Below are 14,506 nucleotides of genomic sequence, written 5' to 3' on the forward strand. Positions count from 1 at the left end.
GGGTTCCCCGAGGCGGATGGCAAGCTAGAGGCCGGTTTCAGGGGGGTGAGCGGTCGGAGCGGTGTCCGCTTACCTCCTCCTCATGTGGCGCCGGAACCGGAAGTGGGCTTTTTAAAACCTGTGCAAAGAAACTTGTTATTTTAGATTAAGTCTGGTCATCCGCAGAAAATTTGAGGTTTAGTTCCTGAATGGTTGAATGCGCCTTACTGAACTCCAGGTATAAAAACCATTCTCTGTGCAGTGATCATACTTTTACCTCCTAGATGCTTAAAGGCATCCCCATTGCCTGAGGAAGAGGACCCTGCATGTCCCTGAAATGTGGCACATTCCTTTTGACATAGTAAAGATTTCTGTGTGCAGACAACATTCCTTCAATAAGCTCCAATTCACCCAATAGCTAACTGATGGTAATGGCATCATGACCACTATTGATGTTAGTGACATCAGGACCGTTCATTCATCATAGGTGTACTGTAAAAACAATTCAAGGCAGCACTGGAGGAGTTAGGATTTGGAAGGAGGGTAAAAGGAAAAAGAGTAGTATAGACATTATGTAATCAGAAACCTTATGGAAGAATGAGGACATGTTTTTGCTCTTTGAATGAATGTATGAATTAATGATTTGTATAGCTCTGCAAATGAGTACTGAATTGCCTCAAGGTGCTTGGTCCATTCTTTTTTGTCCTGCTTCTTAGAAGAGGTGGGTCTTTAGTTTTTTTCTGTTGGCCTGATGGTTTTCTTCCATGCGGATGTTCGTGGGTAGGGTGTTCCATAGCCGTTGTCCTTGGACTGCGAATCGTCCTTCTCCCTTTGATTTGTAGTGGGACTTGGGGATGAGGAAGCTGTTTTGGTTCATTGATCAAAGGCTGCGATTGGGTGTGTAGTGTTTTATTTTCTCACATAGGTATTGAGGAGCGTTTCCTTGTGTGCATTTGTGGGTGAGGCAGAGGGTCTTGTATGTGATCCTATCCTTTACCGTTAGCCAATGTAGGGTCCTCGGGGATGGGGATATGGATTCCTAGGGTTTTTTCCCATGACTAGTCTTGCTGCCATGTTTTGGACGACTTGTAGACATGCAATCTGGTATTTAGGTAGTCCTATGTAGAGGGAATTTGCGTAGTCGAGTCACAAATTCATGATTGTTCCAACTACTACTTTCTCCTTTTCTGGAATGAAGGGTATGAGTCTACGAAGCAGGCAGAGAACATGGTGGGATCCACTGACTACTGAACCTGTTTGTGCATCCATAGACATCTCTGAGTCTAAGATGTCTCCGAGACTTTTGGCTTTTGTGCTTGGGGAGATGGTCTGTCCAAGGATGGTGGATAGAGTCCATGGGGACTTAGTTTTTGTATTTCGGTTTGCGTTGAGGAGCAGAAGCTCTGTTTTTGATCCATTGAGTTTGAGGGAGCTTTTGGTCATCCAGTCATCTATCAATGTGAGGCATTTTTCTAGTTTCAGATATTGGTCTTTTTGTCCGGTGATGCGTAAGTAGAGTTGAGTGTCGTCAGCGTATGAATGGAAGCTAAGATCCGATTTGCTGATGATTTTGAGGAGTGGACGGGTGTAGATGTTGAACTGCACCGGTGACAAGGGTGATCCTTGAGGTACCATAAGAAATTGCCCGAGTTTCAGAGGTGAAGGCTCCTAGTTTTGCTGTCTGTGAACGATTTCCTAAGAAGGAAGCAAACCTTGGTAGATCTGAATCTGTAATTCCTGCTACTTCTTTGAGGTGGATGAGAAGAGTACTGTGTTCCACTGTGTCGAATGCTGCACTGAGGTCCAGCAGTAACAGAAGACATGATTCTCCGTCATCAGCTGCTTCTAATGATTTGTATAGTCCCGCAATAAGACCTTTCTGGCGAGGGCAGGTGTGACAAATGTCCTCAAAGAGAGTGGTAGATTCAGCGGGGGGGGGGGGGGTCTGATTAGTGTTTAAGAAAAAAAATTAGAATTTGTAAGAAGCGAAAGTATTCCGTATCTGGGATGTGATAATGGGCCTGAAGGTCTTGAAATGTGGTAAAATTCGTCCCAGCAAGGAAGTCGCCTAGCTTGGTCAGTTTTTGTTTGGTCCATGCTAGGAAGGTTTCTGAATAGTCATATGCTGGGGTAAATCTAGGGTCACTGAGATAAGAAGCCCCTAAGGGCGTTTGCGAGACTAGGTTATACTTAGACCGGTATTGCTTCCATAGATGTAGACCCATAACTACAATCTGATGTTTTTTTTGCTAGTTCCATGGTAGCTCAATTCGAGGACCACATCAACCCGGGAAGGTACAGGGGAACAATAGAATCGCTTTCAAACTTGACCCAGGGGACCTTGGAGTTTCTAATGTTCCATTGGGCTTGTTGTGTGTATCTACAGGCTAAGTAATAAAGCCATATTTTGCAGAATGGTATAGAACTTCTTTGGCGAATCTAGGGGGTTTATCTTGCCAAACAAATCTGTTGAGATGGGCCTGAAGGTTAAGTAAATATGTTTTAGAAAGTCTGACTGGGAGAGAACATAATAGGTATAATAACCTGGGGAGAATTACCATCTTCAGGGCGGCAATCCTACCTATGAAAGGAATGTGGAGAGGGGCCCATAGTTTGAGTGTTTTCTTCAATTTCACAGTCAATGGGGGGTAGTTGAATTCAAAAAGTCTGCCAAAGTCACTGGAGAGCCCAATACCTAGGTATGAGAGGTGAGTATCAGTCCAGGAGAGAGAGTAGCCTAGTTTAAGATGGAAAAGTTCTCCGAGAGGGATACCACCTGGGAAGGTAGCTGATTTTGTAACATTGACTGAAAGTCCAGAGACCTTGGCAAAGTTTGATAGAGTAAGCAATAGATTAGGTAGGGAAATTAGGGGGTTAGTAAGGAACATCAGCACGTCGCCCGCGTACATACAAAATTTGTAGTAAGAAGGACCTTTGGTATAGCCGGATATGTCTGGGTTGTTTAGTATAGCTATAGCAAGAGATTCTAGGACAAGAGCAAAAACTAAGGGGGAGAGAGGGCACCCCTGCCTGGGGCCTCTGCCTAGTTGGAAAAAGTCATAATTGCAAACTGGGAGCTTGATGCGGGTCTTTGGGCTTTGATAAAGTGCCTGGAAAGCATACAAAAATTCACCCTGGAAGCCCAAGCATTGTAGGATGATCTTTATATAGCGCCAGGGGACACTATTGAATGCCTTTTGTATATCAAGGCTGAGCAAAATAAGTTTTTGTGAGAATAAATTGGCATCTTGGATGATGTCTGTTGCCAGGCGTATGTTATCTGTAATTAATCTATGTGGATTAAAGCCGGACTGAAAAGGGGATATAAGGGAGGGAATAATTCTTGCCAATCTGTCTGCTAAAATTCTACAAAAATTTTTTAAATCATTATTGATGACATAAATGGGCCTATAATTCTGGGGAAGTGTATGGTTTTGGGATTAAGGATCAGCCTGGGGCTGAGCCTATTTTTAGTGATTTAATTACATTTAGGAGTTCTGAGATGGAGATAGGAGCATTGAGTGATTCTAGCTGTGAGGGATAAAGTGTAGGCACGGGAATATCATGAAACCAAGGCGTGTAGGCGTGGAGAGTTCTGGGGCAAGGAGGGTTGAGTAAAAATGTTCAACATTTTTTAGCACTTCTTTCGGGTGTGAGGTTAATATCCCGTTATTAGTGGTTAATTTATCATGAGGGTGCGAGTGGATTGATTTAACTTTCTAGCAAATAGGGTTGAGGAGGTGTTATTGTGCAGCAAATATCTGGCTTTGGACCACCTAAGGACCTTTTCTACCCTACTGGAAAGGAGAGAATCTAATTCTAGACGTTTCTGATTTATGGCATGTCTGGTTGATTCCAAGTGTAGTGAGGCTGAGTTTTTGTATATGCGGTCCAATTCTTGTGTGAGATCTAGTATCTTCTGTTTGTTTATTTTATTGTGGGCTGCAGATAAACTAATAATTTTGCCTCTCAGGACAGCTTTGTGTGCAGTCCATAGTACTGAAGGCTGAGTATCAGGAAGGGCATTTATTGTAAAATGTTCTCCTATAGATTGTGCAATTTGCGATTCAATCGCTAAGTCTGGTAGGATTGATTAATTTAGTTTCCATGAGTAGGAAGTTGGGGCAAGTTTAATAAATTCAGTTGTGAAAGAAGTTGCTTGGTGGTCCGACTAAACACATTATTATAGGTGAGGTGCAAATATAATCCAATCTCGCATAGCTATTGTGTGGATGGGAAAAAAAAGTAAATTCCTTAATCCCTGTATTATGTGCTCTCCATGTATCAATCAGCTGGTAATCATGTAAGCCGTTAGTGAGTGACCTGGGAAAGGCTCTAGTTGTGGCTGTAGCAGAGGAACGATCTAATGTGGGATTACCTACCATATTAAGGTCTCCCCCTACTATCATATGGGGAGAATGATAGTTAGCAAGTTTGTCAAAGAAAGTTTTAAAAAGGTTGCTGGGCTGTCATTAGGAGCATAGATACTAGCAATAGTCAGTTGTGTATAACCCCCTTTATAACGACAAATCTACTTTCTTTATCTCTATATATTTGTTTAACCTCCATTGGGAAAGAGGTGTGTAGAAGTATGGCGGCACCTCTGCTTTTGGCCGAATGGAGGGAGAAAAAGGATTGGGGGAAATTTATATGGAGAAATTTAGGGTGAGAGGAGTGGGAAAAATTTGTTTCTTGTGTCAGGAGAACCTTTACAACGAATTGTTTATAAAAGGCAAAAGCCTTACGTCTCTTGCTGGGGGAGTTAAATCCCTTAACTTTATGTGAGATGCAAGTAATTGCCATAGGTGGTGGTATTGAACATGCGACTGAAAGATTATCAATTGAGGGGTGCAAGGCAGCGGGTGAATAAAGAACCAAATTGATTTAAGGATTATAGAGGAAGCCACCATCTTTCCCCTGAATAAAGTGAGAAGATACAACCAGAACATTCCATAAACAATTCTGTGATAAAATAAAAAAAAACTTATAGACATCATAGATACTATGACATATATAAACAACATTCAGACTATGAACTGGCTGACTGAATAACGGGTCAGGTAGGAGGTGAAAAATATTACCTGAAAAAATAAAAAGCAGTTCAGCAAAACAACCAGGTCTCGTGCCCAGCTAGGCTGTCCACACCATAACATGGTGTGGTTAGTGACCAAGAAAGTTACCTTCTGCTGGGTGGGGGAAACGTGCTGCAGCTCCAAGGGGCAGAGTTCTGAGAAGACACGTTAAGCTGCAAAAAAAATAAAAGGGACAAAGTACAAAACACCATACGGAAGTGTTGATGCACAAAAATCTCATGAGTTAGCAAGGGTGCTCTTCATTATGGTCTCCGATCTCATAGCGAATCCTGCATCTGTCTCTCCTGGGTGGTGGGGTCTGCCAGATTGGTGCCGATCTGGGGGTGGATGGTGGTCGCCGGATCGTTGCTGCATCAAGGAGGCCCAATTTCACCAGGATCTCTTGACCTTCTTGGATAGAAGCGGCAGAATAGGGGGTGCCATTATGGGGGACTAGCAATTTAAAAGGGAAGCCCAATCTATAATGGATATGTGCCGCCTGAAGAGCCGTGGTGATTTCCTTTAATCCCCCTTCTTCTATCCAGGGTTGCTGGGGAGATATCCGGATAGATTTGGATGAGGTGATCGTCTAAGGTGCTACGGTGTTCATTCCGAGCAGCTCTTAGGATCTCTTCTTTGGTTAGAAAATCTTTAGTTCTCTTTAGTTCTACAGAGAACCACATCTCTAGGGGGTTTGTCATCTGGTGGTTTAGGCCAGAGGGCTCTGTGTATGCAATCGCTATCATGGTCTGGCAGGAGAGATTTAAAAAGCCTGATCACTGTGGGAATTAATTCTGTCTCGGATTCTGGGATACCACAAATTGTCGAGGTCTTCGACTTGGGCCTGAATTGTAGAGAAAGCTGAAGCCAGTGCTTCATGTTCTCTGCTGAGATCATTATAGGCTATGGCAAGCTCATCATGCTTTGTTTCGAGTCTCTTAGTCCTTGTACCCAAGGCCGCGATCTCATGTGATAAGGCATGTGATGTTTTATGCAGCTCAGTCTGGAATTTATTGGCCAGAATTTATTGGCCAGTCTCATATACATAGCTTCCAGGCTAGCATCCAAATCTGCTTTGGAGAGTGCAGCAGGGTCCTCACTGTTGATCGTTGTGAGAGAAGGAGCTGCTGTTGATGGAGGTGTTGGTGCTGGGGAGTCACTTCTCCCAGCCGTGCCATGCTGTATCGCTCCCACGTGTGGAGGAGATAGTGTGTTAGCGTGTTTTGAGCAGCACCTCAGGAATTTTTCCTCCTCGGCAGCATGCACCGGGTTACAGTGTCTTGAGGGGTGATAAAAGCGCTGTGAAGATTAGGGTTTATGGCCCTCTAGATGCCTCTGAAGTCCCGTATTTATGGCTCTGCCATTTTCAGCATGTTACAAAGAGCTTTGAACCATTCACCTAAGATTACTGCCCCACAAAGGAGCCTTAACTTTGTCACTGCAAATGTCGAACTAGAATCTCTCATTCATTTTATTTAGTTTTAGATTATATCTAAATATTTTGTTCTTATAGCATCCTATTGTTTAAGAAGAAAATTCTAAAACAACAAAGAAAGTCTGCACTGATAAAAGCTAAACAAGCTAGCTTTCAGCAGCTGGCATTTAGGATTTAAATCAGCAGTAAATATAATACAGTGAATCAACAATATTGACATAAACAATACTAATATAAACAACATAAAAACAAATTGTACAAAAATAACAAAAGTCCAAATTACTCTAACTTGTCAAGTGAAGTCCACATTTAACACCTGAGTGCTATAACACCATGCAGCAGTAATCGTTATGTGTAAGTCCATCACTGACAATTAAAAGGCTTACCAGAGTAAAAACCTTACTTACAGAGGTATATTGCACTCAAAATTTATTAGCCTGGGCCACATCAAGTTACTTCTTCTCTCCTTTTACCTCCAAAGTGGAGGAATAGTGTCTAATGAGCAATTCTCACAAGCACCAGCAGATCTTAGTTACGATATCACCCATAAACACAGATAGTCTATGGTTTTTAGGCACAAATGTGGAGAATTTGCTCATGATGTTCAATCTTATTATTTGTTTTTCTTTGGAAAAATGAAACAAAAAAGGGGCACATTTATTTTTCCCTCATCTGTATCAGACATCCCCAACTTCAAACATATCATAAGGAGCAAGAGAAAACTATTATAGTGTAGTAAATACCAACATTGTTTTGCGTAAAGACATAAAAACAAGTATAAAAACAAGCTGGACAAAAGATACTTACATTGAAGCTGCTGCTCACCAGGAGGCAGCAGCCATAGACATCAATGTGCACAGCAAAATTTCACCCAACATGTTTCAACCAATAGGATATCTTCAGGGCTTGGACTTCACTAGACGACTTAGAGAAACTTGGACTTTTATAGATTTTTTTAATGTTGTGTATGTTAATATCATGTCAATATTGTGAATGCACTGCATTATATGTATTGCTACTAAGTAGAACATTTTAAAACTTTTTTAACAAATATATTAAAATATCTTTAAAAGTTAAAGCTAACTCCTCCACATGAAGGAATTTTATGCTCAAAGAATTTTCAAAGTTTCCTTCTGGTTAAGCTTTTTTGAATTGAGAATTAAAAGAGAAGTGCAGCCATAGCTCATTTGGCTGTACTTCTCCTGTTGATCACAGGAATGCAGTTTGTTCTGCACATCTGTGACCCCTTTTCAGCAGACAGTAGGCAGAAGTCCGCTGTCAGCTGATGTCACAAAGCAGGTCTAGGCTCTGGAAAGATTGCGACCATATGGTCGGGATCCACCAGCATGCCTGGGCAGGCACTCGGCTCAGCCTCTCAGCAAGCCACTGAGAGCCTGAACCAGCCGCTCTTGTCCCCTCCACAGCCCAGTGCTCCAGTAAGCAGTGAGGGCAGAGCAGGGAACCAGTGACCAACAGTCACAAGCTCTCTGCTCACAGAGCTGTGAGAACTGAGCATTCGGCAGTGTTTGATTGCTGAGTTCTCAGTGTTAGAGCCAGCGGGGGACAGATGCAACATTGGACTTTCAAAATATGCAAAAAACAGAATTGTATTGGTTTGTTCTGTGGTTCTATACTTTATTCTCCTGCACTCTGACCTATGGATGCCATGGGATGGATATCATATGGATTTGTTGCCATGGACCACATTGAAGAAAAAAAACGTTTTTAAAATCTGCTGCCACACGAGGAGCTACGTGTCTTGAGGGTATGCCACATTCTCTTTTTGAGCCAATAGTATAGCTTGCACTCCAACACCTCAGCTATAGGTGTCCTACACCGAAGCTGTCACATTGCTTGCAGTTGCAATGCCTGTCCCACCTCGACATTTGAACATTCACAGGAAGCTTTTCATTCTGTGATTCCATTCACAAAATAAAAGATTTCTGTGGACAAACAAGGGAGAGGAGGGGTGGGCAGAGCAGCTGTTGGGTAGTAGAGCTGTATCTAAGGTCTTGAAGATCTGGGGTATAAAGAAAGCTATATAATTGCTACTCAGTGAACCAGTAAATTGTAAGCAAAAGAGAGAGATGCAGGAGGTGGAATACACCTCCCTGCACTTAAATTGTTGTATGCCAGCAGATTTTAAATACTCTTTTTTTCTGGAGTTTTTATTTAAATGTGAACTAAAAAAAAATATTTTGAAGACTGTAGGGGCAAATGGAAGCCTATTCATAAAACTCTAAACAGTGTCAATGTTCTATAGTGACAGAGTGGCATGTAACTGTCCAGTGACACTATTGGAAGATGGACAAGTAACCGATCAGTGTCAAGACTCTGTTGATGAAAATCCACTGTCAAGTGTTGTCTATATTTCAATAAAGACGTTGGTAACCTGATAAAGTTCATGTGCAGACAATTTTTGTGAATCTGGATATTTATATATACAGTATATCTTTGAAGGCAGTGAGCATCTGTGGTCCAGTAACAATATCAGGGTGGACAGTGGATGGAACCCAGGCAACAATTTTTTTATTAAGTAACCCTCCTTTCCTGGTTTCACTTTTTTACTAAGACCTTGACTTATTTCCTATTCCCCTCCTCCCTTATTGACCACTAAGATACCCTCCTTATTCAAAGATAGTGTGGAGGGTGTGGGGCTCAGGGCATCCTTCAAGAAAGCCAAGGCTGCTACGATAGCTTAATTGTGCTTGCATGGTTTATAAAATGTATATATTTCTCTGAATATCTGTATTAACTAAAAAAAATCATAGCATGTATATCATTTTGTCCAATTTACAATTAAACTCTATCTTTATAAATAAAACTCTGCTGACCCACCACTCCCTGAAACACTCTCTGCATATTTTTTTTAAAGATAATATACATATACATGGTGGGTTGTCCATAGTCCTCAACTGAGTGTTTGAGTGTAATGGCGTATGAGTGCAGAGTTGTGTCAGAAGTCCTATACCTGCTGTATGATAAACGTTCCCCCAGGGAATGAGTCAGTGCTAGTCTGAGCCCACAGGGAGAGCATCAAGAATGGAAATAATTAGGTAAAACTGACGCTAGGGCAGCTATTGGCTACTGGCTATGAACTTCCTTATTCTATGTCATCATGCTCGAATCTGTCTGACTTTTGGAGTGAACATGTGTGACCAAGTCCGTTCGTTTGAAAGTCCTGCGGACCTCAGCTGCAAAGTCCATCGGATTGTCTTACGGACCAAGTCCATCGAAAAGTCTGGTCATGTGTACATGGCATTACTGGAAAAAAAAATAGTTATAGCAAAAAGAAAGCTATATTTATTTATGTGAAAACAACAATTTTTCTTGTAAAGCAATTTTACAGTGTGGGATGGTTCTGTACAGAGCATGGACAGATAATAAACATTCAAGCCTCAGATTATGTTGAGCCCACAGTAGCTGTGATAAATTCAAGTCACCATCTCAAATCAGAAATATAGAAAGCTAAAATAACTTTAGGATTTTGAATGTTTTAAATTACACACTAAAACCCTACTCAGTCAGAGAGATTTTGTTTGATAGCAGACAGTATTTTGAAAGCCCTAACACACAAAAGGTAATTTGCCACATAATAAAGGCGAAGTTATCATTGGTAATTCCTCCTTGAGAGGTAAAAAGAAACTGTTAAATCTACCATCTTTAAAGGATATACTAATAAAAATGAATTAATGGATAAAAGATGCACTTTATTCGCAATCCCTTCTCTGACAAAAGCTGGAAACCTACTTACACATTCATAGATTCCTTTCATCACTCTTCTAGATTAGACACTTGTCAGTTACCAGAATTGAACTTTAGCCCAGGGGATAAATGCACTTTGCTTCCAAAAAATGCAAAAAATAATGGGGCAAAGCAACCTAAGGGTAATTATTTATTTCCTTTAATGTTTAATGAATAATAACTTTAGGATATAACTGTGATAAGAGCCATTTATTTGTACCCAACCATATCATATAGCTCTATATAACCACACCATGCCATTAACAGTAAGATATACTGTATATGGCCAGTGTGTGTTCATGCCCCCTCATTGCATAAGGAGTTCTGAATTAGCAAAAAAAAAATGCAGCGTCTATGAAGTAATAGATTCAACTGTGCAGTAAATTAGAAAATGATTGCTGAAGTAAAGTACACAGACACAGCTTTATTAAAGAAAAAACTTTTGCTGAGTTTTTGAAATTAAGAAATGTTCCAATTCAATAACATAATCGGTGGCCTGCCCTTGTTAAAGCAACGGCGCTAAACCAGTGCGATTATCAAAATATATTGGCTAAATTATACTGTTATTAAAGTATATTTAAATCCAACTAATAACATCTCATATAGGTTCTAACATGTTAATGTCATTTTCAAAGTCATTTTTTTTAAAATCTCCTGCTTTCTTTAAAATAATGCCTGCCATGAAGGTCCTTGTTCAGGTACTTCCTGTTTTTATGGTGATAACTCTCTGTCCCCATCTGCTAATTGTGCTTTTGCATAGACAGTCTGTTACATCATCTCCTGATGGAGGGTACACATGGCCATTCAATGCACATTAAGCAGGCATGGTCTACTGTTGTCACCATCAGAAAACCCACCTTGAAATATGCTATGCACCCACCTGGACTGCATGCATTATTTAGCGAGCGATTAAAAAGGGTCTACAGGAGATCAGCAGCTCTGAAATGCAACAAAGGATGTTGCAATCATTTTTTGTTTACTTAAATGATCTAGAATTTCTGTTTTGCATATAGTGGGTTGAAAGCTTCCTCAAAAATTTAAACTCAAGTAAATATTAGCAGTTTTGAAATATGTAAATAATATTACAGCTACACAGGGACAAGTGCACAGATAGCAAGGATAACTTGCCACAAATTTGTGCTAGTGTTGAATTGTAAGTCTTGTTAACTTGCTGCACATTTTCACTGTATACTTCAGAGCACTTAAAGCACAAGTTCTAGTTGACACTTTTACAATTTGCAGCAAATTTGCGTGGCAAGTCTCTAGCAAGAGCAAAGTTGTAGTGGAGAGTCTACAGCAAGAACTCTGCAAATCACAGTGACTCCTGTGGTGGGATGACTATTTCACAACATAACTGAACCAGAACTTGCAACAGAATGTTTGAAAATAAATTTGATATGGAATCATGCAATGCGAACTTGCTGCAAATATACAACAAACTTGTAAAGCTGGCAATAGCTTAGCAAGTCATTTTCAAACATGCAGCTCAATTGCTTGCTATCTGGGTGAGTGGCCCCAAATGCACACTGTCTTCAATCTGGGCTGCTATCCGAAAATAACAAACAACATTCCCATCACACACGTTCCTGAAGTAGCATACAAAGTAGATGGGGGCAGCAGCAATTACTAGCTGGAAATTGATAACAGCACAGATTAATATACATATGGTCAGCAGAGAAGGGATCTTCAAATAACATCAAAACATTTTTTTCTTCAAATAACATCCAAATGTTTTATTCAAAGTGATCACACCACGGTGAAAAAGTACAATGTATTGAGACCATGCAGGACCCTTTTGCTAGGCATAGGAAGAGGCTTGGTTTAGAGATCCTTCATAGACCTGAAATGTTGTTCTCTTCCACTTTGATGAGATCACTTTGAATAAAATGTTTGGACATAATTTGAAGATCCCTGCTGTGCTGGAAATATGTACATTAACCTGCATAAACAAAGTGCACATTCACACTGTATGGGCCACAGCTCCCATGTGAATGAGGCTTTAGCAAACTTTTTGTTAATACATGTCAGTTTGGGCTTACATCTACTTTAAATTAGATTTTTTTTTTTTTACTTTTCTTTGGCTGTCTTTTAATTACCTTGCCTTTTTGAAGAATGGAGGAGAATACTTCATTAGCCAAATTAAACTTTATAATGAAATAATGTAATGAGAGTATTGAGTTGCTCTTTGGAGGGGCTCGCTTATGCAGGTGCTTGTGGTACATCACAGGACATTACACTACTGCCACCAGCATTTTTGCCAAAATATGACCATGTATAAAAGTGATCTCAAAATCCTTTTCAATATTTTAGCTCTCAAGTTCAATAAAATTATTGTCTCACTTGTAAATTCAGACCAAACTGGATTCATCCCTGAAAGGTCAACAAATATTAATATCCAAAGACTTTTTACTAATTTTCAGGTCCCCAACCTCTCTCAGATTCCTAGAGCCCTTGTAGCCTTTGGATAATATCAAGGTGTTTAATTCCATAAAAAGGCCTTATCTAATTCATGTTCTATGTATATTTGAATTTGGTGATAATTTTATCAATTGGATTCAGATCCTTTAGACACAACTCCTAGTGCGGCTGCTTATTAATGACCTAATTTCTTCCTCATTCATTATACAAAGGGGCACTAGACAGGTCTGCTCTCTCTCGCCCTTGTTGTTTTCCCTAGCAATTGAGCCTCTAGGGGAATGCATTGCCAGATCAACTCTGTTGAAGGGTATTCAGATTGGTATGTTGGACGAACGAGTCTCACTATATGCTGATGACATGCTGTTATATCTCTCTGATCCACAATGGTCCTTATCTAAAGTTTTAAGAATTGTTCAGCATTTTGGGTACTATTCAGGGATCAAAGTTAATTATATATTCTCCATGGATCTGAAACTCTCCTCTCTTTCGCCAGATTGCCCACTACGAGCTATGGATGTGTTTAGTTATTTAACTTACTAAATTGTATCTCCTGACCTGAAGGACTTGATATGGATTTTGGGGGACCCCCTCACAATTTTTTTTGGTTCGGGGTTGACTTTTTTTTCAATGAGCTTTATCTATAGTGCCGAGACCCAACAATTCATTACAGCTGCAATCAGTTTTAAATTACTTTTTTTCCTTTTGAAATGTCATTTTGCTGTGGTACTGTTCTAGACACGGGAAAACTATGCCACTTTACAGGCATACTATAGACACCCCCCCCAGGCATGATATTTAAAGGAATGTTTCATTTTTATTGTTTCACTTTAAGCATTATTAAAAAATCACTGCTCTTGAAGAAACTGATGTTTTGAAAACTTTTTGCATTGATACACATCCCCTGGGGCAGGACTCAGGTACCCAAACACTTTTTATGGCAATAAATTGCATATAAGCCTTTAGAATGAGCACTTTTGGTTTTTCATGTTATTGTCCCATAGACTTTAACGGTGTTCCACAGCTTTCTAATTTGTCACAAACACCGCATAATGTTCGCGGTTCGGGAAACAGCAACTAATGAGAATATATACTCAGTGGCTGTCTATACTTTCAGAGTTCAGACAAAGCTCACCTTAATTCTCCTCTGGCTGAATCCCAGACTGTCACACATTCAGCCTTTACTGACGGCCCACTGTGGGCACAACATGGTTTGAAATATTTGCATCACCTCTACTCCTAAGGTTCATTTAAATCCTTTTTGAAACTATGGTAGAAGCAGGAGATTCCAGCACACTGGTATTTTAGGTATCTAAATTTCCAAGAGGTGGATCTCTCTAACTCTAAACTGGACAGAGCCCTTCCCCACCTTACTCACACATGACTCACTTCTGCCTTCTACTGCCTGCTGCTGGATGGCCAATGTCAGCCAATTCTTCTTAAAGTACAGAAACGATGGCAAACCGATATTGCAGATATTTCTACGGAAAATTGGCAGGTAGTGATGGCCGAACGGTTCGCCCGGCGGTCGTTTCGCGGCGAATTTCCGACTTTCGCCGTCCGCGGGTTCGAACGCCTTTTTCCGTCGTTCGCCCCGGCGGACTTACGTGTTTAATGTATACAAGAACTTTAACCTTTCGTGACACGTTTATCATGTGTTACAGGACAACCAATTGAGACATGACAGCTCATGGACACTTGGACATTCCCCCTAACCTATAAATACACCCGATCCGGTGGCCATTTTACATTCTTTCTTCTGTCACTGTAGGGAAAGGATCCTGTGTGGAGTAGGGACAGAGAAAACGCTAGCTATTTGGTACACAAAAGTTCTTTTCAGGACTGGTATAGGTGTTAGGTC

This window comes from Lithobates pipiens, unplaced genomic scaffold, assembly GCF_037356315.1.
Source record: "Lithobates pipiens isolate NorthernLeopardFrog02 unplaced genomic scaffold, aLitPip1_a1.2 Scaffold_19, whole genome shotgun sequence".
Taxonomy (NCBI): domain Eukaryota; kingdom Metazoa; phylum Chordata; class Amphibia; order Anura; family Ranidae; genus Lithobates; species Lithobates pipiens.